This window comes from Vidua chalybeata, chromosome 3 (genome assembly GCF_026979565.1).
Source record: "Vidua chalybeata isolate OUT-0048 chromosome 3, bVidCha1 merged haplotype, whole genome shotgun sequence".
Taxonomy (NCBI): Eukaryota; Metazoa; Chordata; class Aves; order Passeriformes; family Viduidae; genus Vidua; species Vidua chalybeata.
The window spans coordinates 98324488-98335117 of NC_071532.1; the positions used below are offsets into that span (position 1 = coordinate 98324488).

The window sequence follows — 10630 nt, forward strand, 5'->3', positions numbered from 1 at the left end:
GCTTGCAAAATGCATCATTTTGTGATGGCAATCTCAACCCCACCTGATTTGGGGCTGGAGCTGCTGCTCAGATCAGCAACTCAAACTGTGCTGCCAACAGCCTCTCTCTGGGTGGGGGTCATGGTCCTGTTTGCCTTGCCCAGCTGTAGCTGGGAGCTGCTGGACTGGGGTGGGAGACCTCTGGTAAGAGTGGGCATCTTTCCCTTGTGGGACAGGTGCCTGCAGTGTGATGGTGCAGAGGGCTGAGGCAGGCAGGGGACCCTGCTGGTCCTCCAGGGATGCCGCCACAAGGACATGGGCATCCTTGGCAGGAATCATCACACAGCAGGTCTGAGAGTGAAAAAAGGGGCAGTCATGCCATTTCACGTGGTTTCAAGGCATGTTCTCTCACACAGATTTTTTAATAATGTAATTTGCTTACTTATAACTGACTTGCTGACAGCCACAAACATGAGTTCTGTGCTGCTGAAAGACAGCCCTGGTGACTGAAGTTATTGCTTCTGCTTCAAGGAATGATCAGCAAACCCCTTTCCTGTGCAGTGCTGGCAGCCTGCCTCCTCTCTGGCCAGCAGGATCACTGTCTCTCAAGTGTGAGACTGAGTTACTTGGAAAGAGTGTGGGACTCCTCAGAGTCTCATCTCTCCCCAGCTTTATGGCACAGGTGGTGGTCTGGAAAGATTGTTGACATTGACTGAAGGTGCTGGGAATGCCGTGGCTGCTCTGCAGGCTCTGAGGCTTGTCTGCAACATGCTGGGATGTTGAGGTCCTTGCTATGCACTCTGCTGCCCTTTCTAAGGTGAAGCTTGTTACCTGTAAAAGAACATTTATTAAACCTAAAGCTGATCAAGGCTTCCACTGCCCAGATGGGAAGATTTCTCCTATGGCACTCCCAGTCTATGATGGGTTGTCTCCCACAGGCTGCACATTTACAATCAAGCATTAGATGCACAACTCTCACCCAGCTCTGAAGAGCATAAGCTAAAGAAGACTTATGAATAGTTGTGAACCAGTGCAGGAATGCCAGGTGTGGGTACGACTGGGTCCTGCCTCTACTCAGACACTGGGACTTCTGCTGAAATGCATCCATGAGCAAAGATGGACGACCTGCAGGCTGCAACTCTGGGAGTCTCTTGAGGGTGAATGATGGAGTAAATCCCCAGAGGAACACTTTCATGTGGTCTGAGCTCTAGACAGACTCATAAAACATTAATAAATTCTCTGTGCTGCCTTTCTGAAGGGCCATGGTTTCCTCTACAGCAGTGCAAAACCTTTCCCCCTGCATCTTGCCCTATTGGTTCCCATGCTTCAGCTGGGGCAGTATTCTCATGGCTCTCTTTTAGCATTTCAGTCATTTTATCTGCTCAATGAGCATGTGATATCTGCCTCTCCTTTCTTAACCGAGCCCCTGAAATGTGTGTGAGGATGGAGAGCTGGACTGAGAGGCCAGACAGCCGGACTGTTAGCAGGGAGCCCTCTGAAATCTACCCTGGAGGAGGTGGCTCTGCCCCATGATGGCCAAGGAGGGCAGGACACGTGTGAGCCTGCACAGTGATGCTCAAAGGGCTGCATTCCCTTGGTGCTTGTGTTTCAGGACAGCTAAGGTAATGCAAGCTGTGATCAAACCTTGTGTTCAACTCTGCAAAATAATGTCCTTGTACAAACCCAAAAGCAAAGACAGCCTTTCTTGAAACTCTCTAGTTGTAATTATCTTTGGAACAGCAGAAAGGGAAGAAAAATCATATTGTTGTTTCCATTAATGGATGTCCTGCATTGCAGGACGTTATCACAACAATGATTTGGCAGTGGAGGTGAGCTGAAGCTGAAAGAGCAGATGCTCAGGTGGTGTAAAATGCCTTTAGTTTATTGGAAGTTGGTGGATTTTCATTGCTTTACCCTTCACGACCTGATTCATAAGCCCCAACACCTTGTGTCCTGTTTCTGACTGCTAAAATCACTTTTTCTCTTAAATAACACTTTTAGGGTGTTGTAAAAGAACTTTCACAAAATTTAACAGAGAAAATTAAAACCTTGTGAATTAACAGATTTAATGCTCTGGCTTATTCTTATTCAGCCCTTGGGCAGTTTGCTGAGAAAATGTTATGACAAAATCTGGGGAAGAGGATTTTAAATAAAAATTCAGCTGGATCACATAACCAGACCTTTCTTACATGAAAAAAAACCTCCACCACTTTTGTTTTTAGAATTATGTGATACAAACTCTTCACATTTACCAATATATCAAAGTCAGCCCTGAGATAAAGGCTTACTAATGTGTTGGGTTTTTTCCCAGACCACATCTGTCACAGCCCATCAGCTCCCTGAGATTCGTCCTGGCCCCTTCCCTGCCTGGTTCAGCTGTGGTGGGTGGCTGAGAGGAGAGGAGGTGGGAGCTCTCCAAGCCTGGCAGTGCCGTGCCTTGCTCACTGCTGGTCCTTTGCCCCATGGCCATGACATCTTCTGCCTTGGTTTTCTCATCCTGGAGTTTGAGTTCCTGTCGGTTATTCCCTTCTGCCTTGTGTCTGGTTGATGTTACGTGTTTCTAACTCAGTATCTCCGGTGAGGTTGGACTGGCTGTGAGCCCTCAGCACTGCGGGTGTGCTGGGTGGAAGATCCCAGCACACAGAGCAGGCCAGTCCCTCTCACACTCCGTGTTTCCACCCCAAGCACAGCTCTGCTGTCAGCTTGCTTGTATCACCACCTTGCCCCCAGATGATCCTCACCTTCAATGAAACTTGGCTGAGTATGATGGCAGGCCATCACTTCAAAATGTGCATGGCAACACTTTGAAAAAGTGTAAGAGAAAGAGATTAATAGATTTTATAGCCCAAGAATCTAATAAACAAAGCTAGACATGACGGTCTCAGCATACCTTGCCCAGTTTGGAGAGAATGAAATAACACAAAATAATCTTTCTACTAGTGCAGATATCCACTCTTGGACCAGATGACTCCCAGAAGTCCCTTCCAGCCTCCACCTGTCTGTGAACCTGTGGTGGGAATCTGGTGCCAGTGGTAGCAGGGAGGCAATCACCACCTCCAGGCACCGTGTGCTCACAGAGGGCCTGGCCTTGCATCAGGGTGAATAGTGTGGCTGTGCTGAGGAGGGGCACAGCCTCTGCAGCACATCTCACACAGAGACTTTTGTTTGCCCTTCCCCTCCCCCTGGCTGGAGATGTGTGGGACAGCTTTTCCCTCCCAGCGTATAGATGATGTCATTGCAATCACCATGACATCATCTTCCAGGAGGGGGAAGAGGAGCAGGTCTTGCTCTTGCCACACCTGCCCCAGAGGGTTTGCTGCTGGAAAGTCTTGGGAGATGATGCAGAGTGAAACTGTCAGCAGCCCTTATAAAAATTCTGTACAGCAAAGATCAAAAAGGAATTAAACCCATCAGTGGATGAAATGGTAGGGCTGGAGTAAACTGAATTTGAACACTGTCAGATTTGGTTCAATTGTATTTTTAATTGAAGACTAAGTAAATAAATAAATAACATGATTTCATGCAATTTCTGGCCAATAGTAAAAAAAAAAAAAAAAAATCTTGGTTCTTTGCCATGGAAAACCATCTGTCTTTCACCTAGCAGGGGTTTGCACCTGAGTGATCTTTTTTTTTCTTTTTTTTTTTTTACTCTTGTTCTACTTGTAGTATGAGTTATTCCTTACCCTGAATTTCCTCTCTCTGCCTCCTGTCAGGCTGAAGCAATCACATATGTCAGATTTCAGCAGGCAGCAGGCTGCCTGCCCAGGTACCAAATTTAATGAAAATTCTGTTTTTTCCCATCCAAGCAAACCAGTTCCCATGCTCTGTGTGTGCAGGAAAGGCATGATAGTGTCTCAGGCCAAGAGCTGTGTCATCAGTGACAGACCCCTGGCAAAGGGCTGTCAGGGACAGTTGTGTGTTTGTGAGAATCCTGCCCTGCCTGGATCCTGAGGATTTACTGTGCTTGCTGTCATCTTTATGAATATCCCATTCATTTCTCTTTCCTACCTCAGTATGCTATCCTTGTCACACAGAATGAGACAAGCTATTAGTACCACAACTGAACTGTAAATGGCACATATATATACATATACATATATATATATAGGTGTACAATTAGAAACACCATAACACTCTAGATTTTTTTTTCTGTTTTTTCTCTTCTCCAGTCCTTAATGAAAGGGTTTCTTCCTCAGGAATTTACGAGGTGAGGTTCAAAATTTGTAGTATTGTGTTGACTGATTTTAGCATGGCAGGTTTGCATTATTATTATTCATCTTCCTTCGGTTTTTAAGATAGAAGACCAAGAGTTGCTTTAATAAAGGAGATGTTCCTTGGCACCAGGATACCCTTTACCACAAGAAACACAGTCCAGCCATAATCTTGTCCAGTCATAATCCAGTCCAGCCATTGCAAAACTCAGCCAGCTGCCTCATAAAATTGCAGTTCAGAGGTCAGAAAGACTTGCAATAAATACATTTAGGATACAAGAAGAGTGAGGTAGAAGAGGAGAATGAAACTAAATAATAAAATTTTGCAAAGTCCAAGAATGTTTTCTACTTTCTACCTAGTCTTCAGGTGGGTCAAGGATGTTGTGGTACCAGCAGCTGGGACCTCTGGAGAAGAAAGTGTCCAAGCTCTGCTCAGTCAGGGTCACCAACAGCAGGTCATATAGGACTGTGTCCAGTTGGGTTTTGAGTATCTCCAAGGGTGGAGATTTCAAAATCTGTTCCTGTGTTCAGCCACCCTTACAGTAAGAGGAGTCTTTCTGTTATGTTTAAACATATTTTCCTGTGTTTCAGTCTGATGCCTCGGGTTCTGTCCCTGGGTGCCACAGAGGAGAGCCTGGCTGGGTGCTCTTTGCTCCCTCCCCAGCAGGTAGTTAAACACATTCATAGGATCCTGCTGAGCCCTCTCTTCCCCAGGCTGAACAGTCCCACCTCTCAGCTTCTGCTCACATGATGAATGTTCCAGCCCCTTCATCACCATTGTGGCCCTCACTGGATTTCCTGCAGAAACTCAACATCCTCTTTGTACTGGGGAGATTCTCAGCTTCCAGGTTCTGTAACAGCAGCATGAGTTTTGCCTACAATCCCTCTATGTGCTGTCAAGTAATAAAAAAGCCATTGCTCAACAGAGTAATTTTTTAAAGGAATTAGTTCACTACCAAGGCCATTTGAGGCTTAAATTTAACTTTGATGTGGGAATGAGTTGAAAGGTGTTTGTGTAATAGCTGCACTGGGATACACAGCTTCACACAGATATTTCATGAGTTTGTTGACTGTACAAATAGCCAAAGCACTAATAATGTGTGCAAAGGAATGTAGGCCATTTGGAAACCTGTAGAATTTTGATGGAGCATAGAATGGAGAATATTTTTTCTCTGGCCATGTGCTTCATCAGACTGGTCCATTTTAGTCATCCTTGAATAGACTTTGATCTTCTGCAAATGTAGTTGATATTCAAATTATTTTGACAGTGGTTAAGTAAATACATTTCCTCTTAGAATTTGCTTATGTTCCCAAGATAATCCATTGTTCATGCTGCAGGAAAAGTCACCCAGCTCATACAATGTGATTTTTGCTTTCTGTGCATCTGACTGACAGTTCTTTCATGCATTTCAGTTTGACCAAGCACACATTTCCTGAAAGCCATATGATTAATGTCTGTTTCCAGAAGTATTTATGATGCTTTTCTGATGGATGCATTAGCAAAAAAGTTAGTTAGTAGAAACATTAGTTGAAAGTGAACAGTGAAAGTCCTTAGTGTGTCATCTAAGCATCAAAAGATGGAAATGGGATATGATCCAAGCAATATATACCAGTCACAGCTGTAAGAGCTCCCTTTTATTGCAAAACAAAGCATTGGTGACTGTTGTGATTCTCAACTGAGACCTACCAGAGCAGTCCCAGAGCTCTCTCACATCTATGTTGTCCTTGAACAGCACCACAGTTCTTCCACCTGGCTCACCAGCCTGGTCAAAAGTCGATTTTGTCAGTGGATAATTGTAACAACACATATATAGTGACGTCCATATTGATTCAATTTTTTTTCCAGTACAAAAGGTAGATATGTCTGTATCCAGTAAGACTATTAAGATTTAAAGACTATCCTTAAGGCATTTATGAACATACATGTAAAAACAAGAAGGTTTATTCCTGAAAAAAAATCACTGTTACAATACAAAAGAGTGGCACTATAATGTAGTCATCCCCAAAAGAAAGTGTTTCTCCATTGTCATGGTTGGGAAGGAGAAAAGGATTTCATTATATGACCTTATTATATGATATTTGAATCAGTAATCCAGTGTCTTTGTGGACAAAGGTGTCTCTTCTGTGGAAATATGTAAATGTTTCCTTTTCCACTTTTGTAATAGACACATGCATTGAACTGACTTGAGTTTTCTTCTTCTTTAAAATAAGGATGTGGTTATTCCATGTCAATTAAAAACTTGATCTTTTCCAAATATATTTTGGATATTAAAAGCCTAGTACAAAAATATTGGCTTCAGATTTGTATATTCACCTAGCACCCAGTACAGAGTGATGCAGGTGTGTTGTTGGTAGCCTGAGGTGCCACACCATAGAAATAATGATTGCTCACAGTGCTAATGTTGCTTTGCACCATTTAAATAAACTGTATTGAATTAACAGCTTCTTGGTAGAGCCACTTATTTTAGGGTTGATTTTTCTTCTGTTGCAATTATGTCACTGTAGTTTAAATGGCTAAACTCTTTGAGACACAGGCCAGGCTTCAGAGGTGTTGCAAATTTAAGTGACATTTGATGAACACTTTGATAAGTCAAATGATCAGCAGTTACTGCTATGAATAAAACAAGAATATTTCTTCATATTTGGCTTAGTGTAGTATCAAAACAAAGGTTCAGGATTATGTCTTGGGGACTAAATTCTTCTGGAAGGAACCAGTGAAGTTCCTTCCTTGTTTTTCACTCTGCCACGCTTTGACTGAGCTGGTTGAGGACCCCAACAATGTCCTTGTGTTATTTTGAACTTTCAGCTCCCATTGGCACCACTTTATATAGCACAAAGCAATTTGTTTTCATTACAAAGGACATTAAGGTGATGTAGCTTAAATTGTTCTGTGCCCTAAATCTATATAATTTGTTGCTCTTGAGCTATTCAGCTCAGCTTCCATTAGCACAGGCTGACATCAACAAACCATTTCATCTTCCAGGCCTGTCACATCACGTGTTTTTTACAGCACTGCTGTAACTTCATTTCAGAAACTGACTGTGACAAAGAAGGAGCTGCATTAGACACAGTGTCAATAGCAATCTGATTTGCTTCTCAGAAACTTCATTAGCTAAAAATAAATTAGAAAGTGATATGTGTACAGCATTGGCAGTTCAGAAACCCTGAGAAATGAAGCACTCTGAGAAAACAGTGCATGCCTCAGCAGCAGCACCTTTGGCCACTACCAATTGCTTAACGGTGCCGTGACCATTGCTGGTCCCATTCCCTGTCTGCTCTTACCAGCTGCCAGGAGAACATTTGTTTGCAGACTGGTGTTCTCTAGAGTTGCATTAATGGATACAAATTTTGAAGAGGTACAAGATCCTGCTGGTCTTCATAATATCCAATAGATAACAAATCTGTTTGATGAAGAAAACAGTTTTTTTGAGCTGTTTATTTGTCACTTCTTTACCCACCTAATGCTTTATTAATATTGTATATTGACAATTCTAATCAGAATGCCAATATGGTGCTCAGAAAGAAACCTTGCAAAACTCTACTATGTCTTTGCAGTTATAAATCAAACACATAATCTCCTCAAATAATGAAATATTCTCTTTGGTAGGTCTTATCTTCCATAATTACATTTCTACTCTTGTCCCACAGCAGTTTTTTACTTTTTTGTCTAATACCCCAACTCGCTGTGCTTCAGTTGCTGAGAGGTGCTAGCCTTCTATTTTTGAATTTGTTGCTACAGCAGCCCTCTCCTAGGCTTCACAACCTGCTCAGGGAGACAAGGTTTATCCATCAGATAGCACCAGCAAAGTGGACATCCTGTCTTTCCTTGTTCCCTGTCCACCCATCTATGGCCTTTTCTTCTAGATACTGAGTTTTCTTTATAAATTTCCTGCATTTTATAATATTGGATTTTGATGTCACAGAAGGCATAAAATGAGCAAGACCTAACTGATGTCTTCCTTACTTTGTTCACTGACATTTAAAGGGCATTTCAGCTGTGCCCATGCAGAGGCACAGTGCTGGCACGAGCACCCATGGGACAGGGTAGTATCCTTGGGAACACTGCACAGCCCCTCACCCACAGAAGACCAGACCCTGCTCACACTGGTTTTACTGTCAGCACAGTCCATTCAAATCAATATTTCTCAAACTTCTTGAAAGTACCTCTTCTTTTGTCTCCTTCACCTAGCCAGCACTCCTCTAAGCTCAGTTTCCCCCCAGATTAGCAGCCAAATTTGACATGTTTCTCTTCAGATCTGCACTAAGCTGATCAATTTTAAATTAATAACCTTACTTAATACATAGCTTGCATTCACACATTGCAGATGCTCTGAAATCATGTCTAACATCTGCTCACCCATTCTCAGATGAGGCAGGAGTAGTTTGGAATAAGAAATATCTCTCATTTCTGTGTGAAGTGTCTGTACTGACAGCTACCTTAATCTTCTTGCAGATGCTCAGCACACCTACAGCGAGGATGAAATGTTTGAACCTGCAGAAAGTAAAGGCTGCCTGTATTTCTTCCCAGACTCTGAGAGGTCCAGAGGTTCACTGCCTTTCCCATGTAGAGATTTGTGTTGTGCACCCTGCAGAGGAACCCTGGCACGTGGAAGGGTTGGCTGAGAGTCAGCCTAGTAGCTGTGTCTTGTAGCTCCCTTTTGCATCAATCTGGGTATCATGACATATAGGAAGCCTACAAAAAGGTCTTGCACAGCAGCCCTCAGTAAAGATTTTGCTGGTTATTCCCTAAGTGCACAGAGGCTGGCATGGAGCAGTTTGGCCAAAAGTGAGAAGGAATACAGAGGAGAAAGCTGCGAAGTTCTTTACAAGGTCAAGTTCAAATACAAAAAAGGACCTATTTTCCCCCAGTGCATAAGAAACAAATCTTGTCTTGTTATTATCTTCACAATTAATAATCTATACTGTTCTTTCTTGTATTATATTGTTAGCTTAATCCCTCACTTCATTAGGTACACTACAAACATTATATACTCCCAACTTTTTTGTTAAGATCCCCACCAGCCAGAAAGTATTAGGACCAAATCTACACTGCTGAGAGTGGATGGCTGGATGGTCAGCAGGTTGTCTCTGCCCATGTTCAGAAAGAGAGTAAAGATTGTGCAAGCTGCAGGATCTTGCAGAGGTTGCAAGATCCTGCAGCAACCTATAGCTCTGCTATAGGTTATAGGCTGCTGCAGACCAAAAGATGTGAAGACAAACAAAAATATCATAATTTTTCACTGTTGCCATGAAAATTATTTTTCAGGAAGTACCTGTTCTTTCTGTGACCTGGGTTAGCTCACCCTGGTGTCATTTAGTCCCTTGTGAATTTGACTTACATTTCTACTGGGTTTCACTGCTGCATTCTCACACCTCTGATGGGACTGCAGAATGATATTTAGAACTTTGAGGAAGTTAATGCCCATAAAAAATAAGGTGACTGATAGTGGATGCTTAGAAATGTGCTCAAAAGTGTGAAAGCTGTAGGAGAACTTCCCCAGGAGGATTTGCCAAGCAACTCCTAAGTCAAGTATAATACCTTTGTGATTAATAATACTTGATATATTCTGTCTTCCATCAACTATTTCCATTCACTGTTTGAACACATGCAGTTGTGACATCCACCAATGTCATGTCTCAGTGAGCTCTCCAGTTTAACAACACAGTGTGTGTGACCTCTTGTTTTTGAATCTGCCACTAGAAAAATTTAGGTAAGGTTTCCTAACTTATTATTATTACTACTAGTAGCAGTAGTATGAGACGTTAAATCATTATTTCCTGTTAATCTACCCTATGTGCCTTGAGGTTTAATAAACCTTAACATATTCCTCATGGTCCTCTACCCTTAGGTTGAAGATTTCTTGTCTCTGTCATGTTCTTCCCTTTATCACCCTTGCTTCACATCTTTGTGTTTTTTCCGCTGCTACTCTTTTGCTTTGGGAAGATATGCCAGTGCTTGCTGTAGAGAGTTATGGTAAGATGCAGGCAATACTCAGTCCCCATTTGGAAAATTCTGCCAGCAATCTTAAGGAATACAAAACTCACTCAGAAAAATGTAAAGCATAAACGCTACTCTACCTGACCAAGACTCAAGAGAGCTATGCAGGCATTTCAGATCCACACCTCACTGTTCAATGGGTCTGGTGTCTAAAAATGCAAACAGTGAAGGTGCTCCCTGAGGTGAAGCCTGGAGACACAGCTCCAGAAGCCTGGAGACACAGCCCAGAGCAGACCAGCTCTCATGGGCACACTGGATTTTAGAGGCCATCAAACATCACTACTGGGCTACAACTGCCTTCACCCACAATATTTAACCCTCAGTTTTGCTTTCCTCTCTCCAGAAGATGCTGGGTCCCTCCTCATTCCTCATCTCTGCCATCTGTAATGCCTTAAGACTCCTACAAAGCAACAACTCCCACACCTCTAACTTGACCCTGAAT

At 42.7% G+C, this 10630-nt stretch overlaps 1 long non-coding RNA gene across 1 annotated transcript; it reads right to left on the reverse strand.

Moving 5' to 3' along the window:
* Window positions 1-448: 448 nt before the first annotated feature.
* Window positions 449-2961, reverse strand: LOC128786514 (uncharacterized). Its single transcript, XR_008430313.1, has 3 exons — window positions 2870-2961; window positions 2721-2781; window positions 449-810 (listed from the first exon to the last, which is right to left on the reverse strand). It is a non-coding gene; the product is annotated as an uncharacterized LOC128786514 (long non-coding RNA).
* Window positions 2962-10630: the final 7669 nt, after the last annotated feature.